The sequence below is a fragment of the Harpia harpyja genome, chromosome Z, assembly GCF_026419915.1.
Source record: "Harpia harpyja isolate bHarHar1 chromosome Z, bHarHar1 primary haplotype, whole genome shotgun sequence".
Taxonomy (NCBI): Eukaryota; Metazoa; Chordata; class Aves; order Accipitriformes; family Accipitridae; genus Harpia; species Harpia harpyja.
This window is the reverse complement of record NC_068969.1, coordinates 86,804,688-86,818,298: the sequence shown is the minus strand read 5'-3', so window position 1 is coordinate 86,818,298 and position 13,611 is coordinate 86,804,688. Positions and strand designations below refer to the sequence as shown.

Sequence of the window (13,611 nt, the reverse complement as noted above, 5' to 3'; positions counted from 1 at the left end):
ATAAAACTATGTAATTTAAATTTGCAAAGATACACCCACAGCCTCTCATTCTTGTCCAAATTGTAAGACAAATATAGCATCCTTAGCATACTGTTAACTTCCTCCCAATAAAGCTTACTGCATCTTAAATATCAGGAGGAAAACTGTAGATAACAAACTGAAGAGTCAACAATGTCTTGCTGTTGGAGAAAAAGGCTTGGAGTCTCCATTGTTGGAGGCCTTTAAAAACACATTAGACAAATACTGTCAAGAGCAACACAGGAATATGTGAGCCTTCCCTAGATGCAGGAGCCAGACCAGATGATTCTGGAGGGGCTCTTCTAGCTCAGTTTTTCTGTAGGTCTGCCTTAAACTACTTACCTCCAGCTGCACTTAGCCAGATGCCAATTTACAAAGGCAAATGCTAACATCAGTCTTTGCTCACCCCCAAGTCTGGTAAGAGGCTCACTTACCCATAAAAAAATTAGGTGAAGACTTTATGATTTTATTTACTACTATCATCAGTATTAATGATTAATAATAATTAATAATTATGAAAACAGCTATAAAATAATAACAAATAATAAGAGTTAACTCTATCGTAGTGGTAGGACAATTCTCTGCCCATTTACATCATTACACTTGAGGTTTCTAAGGAGAGCTACACTGTACCTTTACAAATATTTCTTTTTTGAAGCTTTCTTTTCACTTGGGACAATCCATCTCCAGATTATACAACACACACAGAGTGTTATATACTTCCTCTACACAGGCAGATATATAGTTACTTAACAACATATGTTCACAACACCAACAGAATGTTTCAATTCATGGATATTATAAATGCTTTTTGTTAACGTAATGGACTGAAATATTAGTAAACTCTTCAAAAATAAGAGTAAAACTAATTATCAAAGTGACCATATAAGTACTTCCCCAGCTGCTAATGCAAAGCTAAATAATATAATATCCCTGGCCAAAATTGAAGCCTGGGAAGAAAAGTCTGTTTCTTCACTTATATCCATACTAAAAGCAGAACCACAGCAGCTTAGCTATATCCAGGCAGCTGCCAGGCATGCCTTTGGCAAGATGCTGCTCTGAGAATTGTTACTGCTCACAGTTACACAAGGGTGGAAAGCAAAAACCAGACACATTTACTGAACCAGAGGCCCGCAGTTAGACACATAAAACTCCGTAACTTTCAGAGCGAGCAGCAAGATGCTTCTACTTAAGGTCTAAATAATGAATCTGGACCCCTACATTGAGCACAGATGTATAAAAATACTGGGTTTATTTAAGAATTTGGATTCAAATTGAACTAATGCGAAAAAGCACACCAGAAACCTCATAGAAAATACTCATATCAACATTTCCTTAAAAAGGTTGAAACTCAGATCCAGGCAAAGCTTAGATAGGCGCTCAGTTAGAAAGTGTCACTCCAGATGGCACAGGAGGAATTCACCACTCTTCCCTTCACTGCCCAGGGCGAGGGGTTGGTCCCTGAAACACAGAGATGTTGCAGTCTGACAAGCCTCAGGGTGCCTGGGAAGATTTGGGTGCTTACACAAAAGCCCATTTCTTTTTTAGCCCCAAGGCTTTCTCCTTTAGATGCACAGCTCCTGGGGATCACTTGGCCAGAACCACCTTCTGAAACAATAACTATTCACCAGTGGAAACAAATAAAACAGCGCTAGGGACTCCACGGCTCAGTGAGGCAGCAAGAAGTGGGTAAACAACTAGGACAGCTTAACCTGGCAATTGCCTTCCTGCTGAACCAGTCCTGTGGCTGTCCCTCAGGCTTATCTGCACAAATTATTTCATAGAACTGTTGCAAAGCTTGAATTCTTGATATCTGTGGAGTACACAGCATGTCAGTAGGTAGCAAAGAACTCTCTGCTTGGAAAATAAAATTAAGAAACAGAGCAGATCCCACAGCCACTAACAGCCTGCTGACAGAGGGCTGAATCTTGATCTGACCTTAACCCTGCAGATGGGCCTTCCAGCTCCAGCTGTAGAGCAGCATGCAGCACCAAAGCTGGTCACATTCCCATTTTGTAGTTAAACAGTCACATTCCCAGGTTGTAGTTTTTTGCTGGGGCCGCTTATTTGGAGCCTTACACCATCTCTGAGCTAACTTTCAGGTTAAAAGCAAGAAGTCTCACTGCCTGTTATTTGTTCAGAGTAGTGCAACAACCACGAAGAATGAGGGCAAACTTCCAAGTACCAGTCTCTTGGTGACATCCATGGACAGCACGGAGACCAGTGCATGACATGAGACGCTGGGAACTCACGTTGAAACATGCATTTCCTGGCTTTTTCCCATCACAGGAATGACTACCTAGCAAAACCACCGAAGATAAAATAGGGCTGGTTGTTCTTGGTTATTTGCACTAATGAGGACCTAGAAAATACATTATATTTTTCTAATTCCTAACATGAGAGGACAAAGGACACAGGAATTTTCCTATGGGGGCTTTTTTTGTGTGTTTTTTTCCCTGGAATGTTATTACACCACAAGGGCTTCTGCTATATCCAAGCCAAGCCAAATGCAACCCTCTTTTTTTTTTTCCTCTGGATAACCCAGGTAAAGCCTAGATAAACTCCATAGCTGTATACACCTGCTGGAAGTAGTCAGAAAAAGATGGTGTCACTAACATAGCAACAAACGGAGTGACACACATAGGAAGAGGAAACAGGATAGGGTCATACTGGCCCTTTTTTGCATGCAGGCTTCAACCACTGCCTTTAGCTGAAACATCAGAACAAGACATACCTTTTACTTCATCACTTTCTTAGCTGAAGGGGGTCCTTTGGCAACTTGCCACCAGCATCAGTGATGCTTACACATAATAAAAGCAGTGCACTTGAACACGACAATAAAGATGATAATGAGAACCTACTCGCAAAGGGCTGAGTAAACAGCAGTCAGAGAGAGAGAGGACATGCTGAGAAAACCAGAGCAGAAAACACACTTAATTTCAATGGAAAATGCAATGAGATTGACCCTCATCTCACTGAAGCCACTGGGACTCACAATCCTGGCTGCAAAGACGAATTTCATTATGATATCCCACTGGAAAAATGTGACTGGCAGCTGTAGAAAGATGTGGGATTTTATGAAGATGATGTAGAGAAACAGACTGACTTTTGTAAGCTCTTGAAATGACTAGCAGCTGCAGAAGCTCATCTACGTCACCTAATCTGTCCAGCTCCACTTCACAGGAATGCCCATGGCCCCGGTAGCCCATCTGCAGTGACGCTGCACTGCCCTCTCGTTCACTGCCCAATTACTCTCATTGTAAGAAACACTTTCTTAATGACTTGAGATTTTCCTGTTTCAGCTTCAGGCCATTGCACCTTGTCTTTCCTTCTTCTGAGAATGTGGATAATTCCCTTCTTTCATTTATACTATTACCTCTGCAATTATTTATAGTCTGTAACTGTAAATCTCCCAAGTCCTCCATTTAATACAGTCTTTTCAGTGTCTTTTTCTGCAGTATGTCTTACTTTTCTATCACCATCCATTACTGGCTTTCTATCTTCCTTACCTTTAAAATAATTTTTACATTATGGGGACTCGATTGCATTCACCATTCCGAATGTAGCAAAATCACAGCTATACAAACCAGAGACTCATTATTTTAATACTAACACCTGGGAAAAGGTGGGTGTGTTTTATGTGACAGTGAAAGACAGACTCAAAAGGTACAAGCAACCTCATTTTCAAATGGCAAACCACACATCTTAAACTTGGAAGTGTAGGAGCAAAGCTCTGAGTATTCTCAGCATGTCCAAAATATTGCTGTTTTCTTCAACCATGCACTAAGAAACACAAAAGCAAGCAGTCCTTGTTAAATTAATAAATAATAATGAGAACATCAGTCTGAAAGCAGGATCTTATAATAGAAACTATTAAGAAAACCTTTACTCTAGGTGACAATGATTCCCTTTTACATAAATCAATATAAATTTAAAATTCAAATAATGGAAAACATTTCCCTGAAAAAAGGCCAAAAGCTTCAATAATAGTAAGTATTAGGAAAGGCATGGATAGAGTTAATTGTACAAAATTGTTGGCTTATTTTAAAATTTTCCTAAATTTTCATTTAAAAAAAAAATCTGACAATCTATTAACTGAAGATTCAACCATCCAGTCACTTGAGGATGTACTGCAGGCCATAGACTGTCTCTATTTCCACAGTATTTACCACTAAATTACTTGAGCACTTGCCAATCATTAATAAGTATAGCCCCTGGAAATGCCTTCTCATACTGGGAAACATTTTTATCTCCATTTTACTGGGCAGAGAGGCATAGAAAAACTGAGCTGTACAAGAACATTTGAAAAGATTTCAACAAAGCCAAGCCATGAATTGAACCTGTATCTCCTGAGCTGCTCTTCAGTATCTTCACAGCAATATTCTTAAGAAAAAACAGACAAGGTAGCTGCAGTTGAAAAGCCTAAGGAAGCACTCATTATATGCAAATAAGATTTATCTTCTTGTATCAGGAGATGCTATGCTGTATTGATGCTGAAATGACCAATGCTAACTACAGAGATCATGATAAAATGGATCTCCAAGGAATAACACAGACATGATAGAATAGCAATCATGAGAAAAACACAGCTTTGAAAGGGTACTTGCCTGTATTTTAAAGCATTCAGGTAAAATGAAATAATGGTTATGACAGTGTAGTAGTTTTGCATATTAATGATGTGATAGACTTCAGGGAAAAAAAAGAGATCAAAAGCAGTCTAGAAAAGGAAGGCTCTATTGTTATAGAGATGGAGTCTGCTATGGGCCACTAGATATGGCGACAGACAGGCACAACTCTATGGTGTTACAAGGGGGAAAGACGTGTCAGGACATTGTATTATTAGAGAAGACTTGAACTTCCCATACACAGAGAACAAATACTACTGATAGCTGTCAGTTCTGCCTACTTTCAGACATGAGTGGGGTGTATCTTCACCAAGTAGCCAATGAACCCATACTGCTGCAGTTGAGTTTTAAGTTTGTTTTCCATTGTTTTCCACACCAGATCTGGTAAGATCTGATCTGAATGACTCACTTAAATACACAGAATTAAGTTCTCTATTGTAAAAGATCGAATTTTTAAAAATTCAGAGAACTAGAGAGTTTAAGAGTTTGAAATTCCTTTAAATGCTCATCAAATGTATTAATAAAGAAAAAAGAAAGTGTATTGCATATGATACTAAGACTAAAGATCCTGTAAGTATAACTCTATAACTAAATTAATACTTGATTCACTTTTCAGCAGAAACAATGACTATACAGTCAAGGGTAGGATGGTTAAAGGAAAAAAGGACACAGAACAAGAATTATCAAAATGAAATAGAGGTGAAACTCCAAAGATCTTGCAGTGGAGTAGACAGTCTCTATCCTAGGACATATGCTATAGGAGAACAGAATGAGCATTGCTTGTATTTAAGGAAGGGGAGGAGTTTCTCAAACAGCTCAGCCAGATCAGACCTCTCATCTGACTTGAATAATATACAAAGTTTTAGGGCAAATACGGAAGAAAAAACACCATAAACTTCAATGTGCTTGGAAAATGGGAGAAAACACAATGTGGATTTACCAGAATTAGATTGTGCCCAGGTAATTTGAGTCCTTCTTTCCTTAAGTCATCTGAATTTTTCGACAAACTATCTAGACCAAGTCCACATGGGACTCAGTAAAGCATCTGACTGAGTCCAGCACAGGAAACTATTAGTTAAGCAGCAAATGCTGGCAATTTGTACAAGAGTTGCCAGATGGGTAACAGATACCCTAAAGGGAACATGAGGAGTAGTGCTGAAAAGAAAACATTGGGATAAAGTAGGTTACTAAGAGAGTTCATCTGTGATCAGCCGTGGGACCAATCTTATTTAATATCATGACCAATCGTATTTAATATCATCACCAACAATCTAGCCACAGAAATTAGGAAGGGTTTAACAGAATTAAAAACATGAAGTTGGACAGCACACTTACTAGACAACTGACATATTGAACTAAATAATAGAAATTGCCTAAATGCCCATCTCTCCCCTTTGATCATACAGGCAATCTTGCACCTCAGGTTAAATACTTAGGGTAGGTGGATACTTAAACAGCAACCACAACACCATCTGATGCAGCTGGAAAAAGGGCACACAGGGTGTCAGACAAGGTATTTCTAGCAAGGCAAGTATTAATGTCAGCTTAATGTCAGCATAGGAGGCTGGGATGAGGCCTCCTGTGGAGCTCTTTGCGCCCTGGAGCATCACCTACCTTTCTGTTCAGTTAAGCCCAGGAAAGGTGGATTCGAGCTGGGAGAGGGGGTGATGATCCCAAGCACAATGGTTAGAGGGATGGTCTATCACCAGTGAAGTGCCCAAAAGAGTTTGGGTAGTTTAGCTTGGAAAAAAGGGGGCTGAGAGAGGACAGGGAAGAATGTCAGGCACCATCACTGAAAGTCAACATCAGTCTCAGAAGGAACAGAAACAAAATGAACAGCTATAAATTCTGTGTGGAAATTAGAAGATAACTACATATCCCAGGAACAAGACATCAGCTACTCTTGATAAGTTTTACAGTAAATGTCACTGTGAAAAGAAAAAGAAAAAAAAAATCAGGAAACCCTCCACAAATAAACAACTCTGTAAAGGGTTGCAACATGATGCGTAATCAGTTTACGGTTTACTTATGACTTAGCTTTCCACAGCATGAGACTAGACTAGACTCAGCCTTCCCTTCCAGTCTTCTGTTCATTATTATAAAAAGATACTTTTCCTTTTGAAAACAGTTGTAACAAGGAAATAATTGACCTTGCAAGAATAAAACGTATTTATATCTATCCTACCCAGGTATGCCCTAAGACAGCCCAGGCCTAAGAAAGCTGATTTTCAATCAGCAGAACGGAAGTTAAGAGTCTACGTATTGCTATAGACAGACACATTTATATTATATTCTTGAAATAGACACAGAAACTGTTTCATGGTGTCATTTCATTTCACAGAAGCAATTTCCTTGTAAGCAAAATCTAACTATATTTCAGCATGCAGAACAATATTATCTTGCATATAAATGCAAAGACATCAGTACTGATCAATTTCAATGTAATTTAAGATTTAAAGGAGGTGCTGTTATACTGCATTTCCTCAGTTTGTAAATCTGTGTACCATTTCTTGCAAAACACCACCTGCACCAGAGAAGAGTTTGACCATTTGCCTGTTGAATGTTCTACTTCCTCCCAAACGACAGTATCCACAAAAAGACTGTGAAACTCAAACATATGGGGAAGAGGAAGGGCTAGTTAAAGACAATGGCAAGAGTTTACAACACTGTTAGGGATGAAAAATGAAAGTTGCATTTAAAATATGAGTAGGTAATGCAGAGTATGACAACAGATCATTTTTGCAGCAGCTATGGGACGTGGAAAACACAACCCACTGTTACACCACATAACCAAAGAGCCCAGGGCGGGTCTCTCGCCAAGTCCTTAGTTTATTCTCTTTTTGACCACCAAGTGCCACAGCCTCTCTGCCCAGAACAGGGAGAATTCCCCCAGCATGGTTCTCTGCTGCTTACCCTTCTACAGAGGTACACTTTTCTGCCACGTTTGTTACCTTTTTTGCAAATCAAGAACATATTCAGAAATTCTATATTCAGGCTAATACACTGTATTCTGTTTCCATATTATCCTCCAGATCTGAACATTCCCCAAATGTTCCAGACCATCTGCTCACATGTTCATGTGAAGGGAAAGTAGTATTTCTTTGCACACATCTGCAGTGACACCCTCATCATTTCAATATCTGATTAAAAACTTCTCTGCTAGCATGCAAGAACATTACGGCCCACTCCAAGTTTCCAGTAACATTTCTTTTTGTTCCCCATCTTATTTCCTATGCACATCTTATTTCCTACAGGCACAACACCACAATCTGAAGTTTTAACCCATTTAATTAATCATATTCCTTATTTTTAACACACACCACCATTTTTCATCCTTTGCAAAGAAGAACACAAATACTGATATCCTCCTCCACTTAATATACAGAGTTTTTGGAACACAAATGTCAGATTTCCCAAAACGCATGTGTACTTCCACAAAGGTGAACATATACACTGTTAATCATGAGTGTACATTAAAAAAAAAAGCAAACAAACTTCAAGTTCCCCTTTTTGCACTGGAAAACTTCACAAACGTATTTCTGGAATAATTTTAATAAAAGTTTGTATTAACAGATACACGTCTCACAGGAAAAACTCATCAGAATATACTCCAGTCTATGTATACTGAAAGTAAATCTTGAGGTATCAGCAAGACAGATTTATATTTGGTTTATTACTAAGCATATAGAATTGATGTCACATGAGGATATGATACTCTAAAGAGTATCTCTTTTCTAAAGATAAACATAAAAAAGTGGAAGTAGCCACACAGTTGCAAAATGGGCAAGACTGTATTTTGAAGCCACATTCTGTCCCGCACCTGACAGAAATGCAAGCTCTTTTTCCACCACAACTAAAATTTTATCACATATTTCTTGAAAAAAAAAGCATAGTGGAAGTTCTGGTTCCAATGCATGACTTACAACTCTCTCATTTGCAAGTTTATGCAGTGCATGCACAGCACAGTACCACCAGTGAAACACGGATTTGCATTTTGAAAACAAATGAAATACTTCCAGGTTCTGATCCTAACATGACTTTAACTATTGTGAAGTCTTCCAATACTAAATAAACCCTAAACTTCCAACCCTAAATAAAATGCGTTCATGTTCATATCACACATACTAGGTCCTCACAAATAGGGGAAACCCATTAGTAAGTGACTATACAAAGAAAATTGACTAATTTGTAGCACAGAGAAGGAAATCTTGTCTTCACAGAAACCAGTGGCAAATGCCAATTGATGTTGGCAGGTCAAGAATTGTACCCAATATTTCTTCCATTGTGAAGAACACATCCAAAAGAGACAAGAATTTTCTAACCTCCTTCAGAGATAAACTATCCATTTTTCTTGTACCACTAGTGATAAAAAAAATCATAAAAATTCATATTAAAATCACCAGTGAGACAACAGTACTCTCTGCCTCATTTTTACAACTCACATGATGATGATAGGAAGGGTAAGGGGGACTTTTTTGTAAGTCTTAATTTACTGTTTGCTAGGTATCCTGAGAACAACACAAGAAAGGTGCTTTGTTAGTGCAAAGTTGCCTGTCTGTTTTTTCTCCTTTTTTTTCCTAAACCTGCAGACAAAACACAGAACATGGACATGAGTAGCACTTTTAACAGTATAAACATTCATATAGTTTGCAGAGAAGCCTTGCAAAAAAAAAAAAAAAGAAAAAAAAAAGGCCAATTTGTCTCTTAGATACAGCCACAAAATCATATGGATCAGAAGGATTCATGCACATACCTATTTTAAATTATTCCCAAAGGATGCATTCTGTCTCTCTCATGCTCTGTACACCTCCTCTGAAGTCAGTAATACAGATCCTGGCTCTGCCCTTCCAAAATACAGCCATGAATACACCTCCTTTGATTACTGTCAGTTCAGGCATGCAATGATGTTATGTGCAGTTAATGTCTTTGATGGTAGCACACAATGAAGAAAATATTTCTGCAAGTGATCCTAAGGCAGGATGCTATCCCATGATATGTAGCTGCTGCTTTTTCTACCCTTGAGGTTTTCCTTTTCTTTATTAGATTAGGTTGCATACTGCAGAAAGATCCTCACTTCACGTCCTTCACCAGAGAAGCTGGAGGCAAAAGTCCCAATGATTAAAAGACCTGAAGGTGAATTAGTAATCCCAGTGCTTCAGGAACACATTTAGAAACGGAGGCTATAGGGTCTTTAAGGCAAAAAGAGACAGGAACACAAAACACACTGAATTCATATTATGTGTACTCCAGAAGGTCCTTTCTGTTCTTTATTTTCTCTTGTAAGTTGACTTTACACTCTATAACCAACAGGGTAAGTTAATTATCCCAAAGGATCCAAACCTACTATAAGTCCAAATGCATTATCAGGTGAACTGATGTTGGAAAGTCTCTGGGACCCCAATATCCACCACCATTCCCAAAAAGAAAGGTAATACGATGCTGTTACTTGTTACTTGGGTCATTTTTTAAGGCAAAGGAAATGCCTAACTGGTTCACTTAGCTTCTTGGCAATCTTTTCCAGCTTTTTTCAAGGGAACATCACTAGACGTTCAAGAATATTCACCAGTTATGAGTCAGAAAACAGGATGGAGACTCGGAGACTTCTCTAAAAACAATTAGCAGTAATAAAATTATTATGCATAATATTTAATACCATATACCACTTGACATTTTACAGTTCTTTGCGTGCACACAGATTGTTCTGTAGAATATCCCAATGAAGACAGCATGTCCTATTATCACAAATGAGAAATCTGCAACAAACCTTCATATCCAGTGAAACCCCACCGAATCCGAGCGTCTGCTCAGTACAAACAGCAGAAGCCACTGCTAGAAACACGGTTTAGGAATGCTTTTCTCAGCCAGCCTGGCTGGTTACAAACTACTCCTGCATAACGCCTAAGTGGTTTTGGAAACACTAGCCCTGCACATCATGTGTATTTATAGTGCATATTTAATAACATTGCTACAAATACATATTAATGCAAATAATAACAGACTGGTTCTGAGAGCAATACAGGAGCAGAGCACCCTCTGGGATTGTTCTTGACTACGGGAACTTGCTTAACTGAGCTGGCAATGCCAGCTGTCCCCTCACACTCACTCTCTGCACTCCCTGAGGTTGCCTACTTTCTCATCCACCTTCTGTCTGCAGCTTCCTGACCTCCCAACAGCTGAAGAAGTTCAACTCAAACGTGGCAAAACCCAAAGGAGACTGAGGGTCACACATGCAAACAAAGCAAATGTTAATGCATTTCCCAGACTGATGATGAAAGGACTTGCAGTTACAAAAGCCAGCTCACATTCCCTACAAAATCCAGCACCCTCCCTAAACCTTAGACCCTCTTGGGTGCTTTGCTCCTACGTTATCACTAGCATAGCAGGACTGCTATTCTTCTGAGTGTGCACATTTTCCACAGAAACCCACAATTTTATTCCAGTTCTCCTGTAGAGATCCATTCTGGCTTGTATCCTTGTGTGTATGAACGAAGTGACACTACAGTTCGTTACACATACTGCAGATCCCCCCATACACCTTCCCATTCCCACATGAAGCAAGCCTTTGCAAGACTATGGCTACCGCAAAGGCACAAACCTCAGTGCACGTGGCTCCTGGCTCCCACGGATCTCACAGATCTCCAAGACGGGCTGGCAGGCTTTCTGTCTGAGATCCTTTACTGGAGGTTCCACCAGAGCCTGCAGATGATCAGACTCATGCACTTACTTATAATGCATTTTAACTCAGTTGAAACGCTAACACTTTTGACAGCAAGTTCTGCTTTGGAGTCCAAACCCTCAGATGTGCAAAGAGCTAGGTACATCCAAGATACAAAGTTGCTTCCCCATCACAAAGCCAGGTGCAGGTGCTCACGGAGCAGCGATAAAGCAGGGGACAAAGACTATTTTTCCTCCCCCCAGTAAAACTGTATCTTCCATAGACAAACAAGGAAGACCATCAACTAGGAGCATACATTATGTTATGTCCAGCCCTGTATTTCTGCATGACTGGAGTCGTCTTCTGTATTGCTGCACTCAGCATATGGCTTATGAAATATTTCTGCAATGATAACAGGACATTTGTGAAAATGCTGTTCAGCCCAAAGCACAGCAGACCATGCAACAGTGAGTACCCGACTGAAGGCAATACGTCATGCTGAAGATCTGCAAGAACGATGTTTTCAGCATACCACTTACACTAAGCCATCTTCCTAAGGACCCCAGTCAACCCCCTTGTACACAATAGATTTTTTTCTGGCTTGAAGCAGCATATGTTTGCAAGAACAATGCTGTAGCATCTAATGCCACATACCAGGCAGGCTGGGAAAGTAGAGTCTTTCTCTCGCTGCCCCTGAGGCCATGAGGTAGAGGGCTATAGAGAGGCAAACACTAGGCACCACTCTCTTCACATTTACACACATATCAGAAATATCATTCCCAGATGTATTTCAGTTACACGAAATCAAATCTTGACTTCTTTAACAAGTCTCAGATACATCAACTATTCGCCCATTTGGATGACCCGGACGCTCGTTCGTTACATGAACTGCAAAAGACAATCCACTCCGAAGTTATTCATGCAGTGGTATGATTTGTCTTTAGTGGAGTCATGAAACTGGATGCAATTCAAAAAGGGCTTCACTCTGCAAATAACGTATAAAGAAATATGTTACAACATTTAGGAAACAGGGAGACTAAAAGACACTTGCTTCATTGGAGGAATCACCTGATTACTGAAAAAGACTTAAAATATTAGGCTAATACTTGAAGAGTTCATTTCCAAGGAAAGAAACAGCAACCAGCTTTCCACCATTTTTGGATGGAGCAGCTTGCTGAGGTTTATGTCTCCACTATAATATTAACAGCACAGCACACAATATTACCATAAAATAGCAAGCTTACGAACGTAAATGAAAAAGAGGAGAGGATCACTAAACCTCAATTGCAAATTCTGAGTGTGCCATGAACAAAACCAAATTTGCATTTTACCAACACTTCTTTTCTTTATTGCACCACGACATAATTGCATGTTTGAAACACTACAAATATGGAATAAAACTACCAATTCTCCTCCTTAAAATAAAAGGTTAAGCTTGTAATTATACAACTTTGGCATATCATTTTGTGCAATGACTAATTAACTACGATCCCTGATCAGAGAATGCAGAAGTAGTGATTTTCTTCCTCAAGAGCTGCGCCTGATTCGATTTAAGTCAAGTTCGGTTACGGAGGGAGGAAAAAAACCCACGGGCACGCAAGCATGCGCCCGGGGAGCACCAAATGGAAGAAATGCTTCTGTGGAGAAAACCATCCCGCAACGCGGATTTCGGCACGCCTGGCCGTGCCGCCCAGGACGGGGGGCCCCGCAACGTCCCCTCCCCGCTGCGGGGCGCGGACGGCGGCATCGGCGTTTGGGGGACGCAGGAGAAACAAAGCCGCCGCCGCCGCCCCCCAGCCCGCGCCCCCCTCCGCCGCCGAAGCTCCCTCCGGCCGGGGTTGCCCCGCACCGCCGCCTCGGGTGCAGAAGCTGGCAGCGGGGTCGCACCACCCCCCGCCCCGCGGAAAGAAGGCCGGGAGGGGGGAGCGTGTGTGTGTGTGTGTGTGGGGGGGGGGGTTCTTCCCGCAGCACCTCACCGCACCGCGTCGCCCCGCCGCAGCGCCACTCACCGTGCCGCGCCGCGCCGCGCCGCGCCGAGCCGAGCCGAGCCGAGCTGCGCCGGTGTGCGGGCGCGCCGCGGCAGCCGCAGGTGCCGCGGAGGAGGAAGCGGGGGGTGGGCGGCGCTGGCGAGCCAACCGAGGCCCGGCGCGGCGCCGTGAGTCACCAGCGGCAGCGCAGGGCGGCCGGGCGGCTGGTATAAGAGCGCCGCGGGGACACCTTCCCCTCCATGCCTGCGTCCGTCTCCTTCTCCTCGCCTCTCCGGCCGCGGCGCTCGCCCGCCTTGTCCCTCCCGCTGTCTATCGCGCTCTCTCT

General features: G+C 41.3%; 1 long non-coding RNA gene across 2 annotated transcripts in view; it reads right to left on the bottom strand.

Annotated features, from left to right (window-relative positions):
* LOC128137176 (uncharacterized) overlaps nucleotides 1-13,607 on the bottom strand; it is a 43,010-nt gene extending 29,403 nt beyond the window's left edge. The window contains exons 1-2 of one of the 2 annotated variants that reach the window (XR_008233587.1): nucleotides 13,308-13,607; nucleotides 9,397-12,283 (exon numbers count right to left, since the gene is read on the bottom strand). This is a non-coding gene — a long non-coding RNA (uncharacterized LOC128137176). Of the gene's footprint in view, nucleotides 1-7,913; nucleotides 12,284-13,307 lie in introns of those variants that run through there. The other variant, XR_008233586.1, reaches the window with a different exon arrangement.
* Between the last annotated feature and the right edge of the window lie 4 nt (nucleotides 13,608-13,611).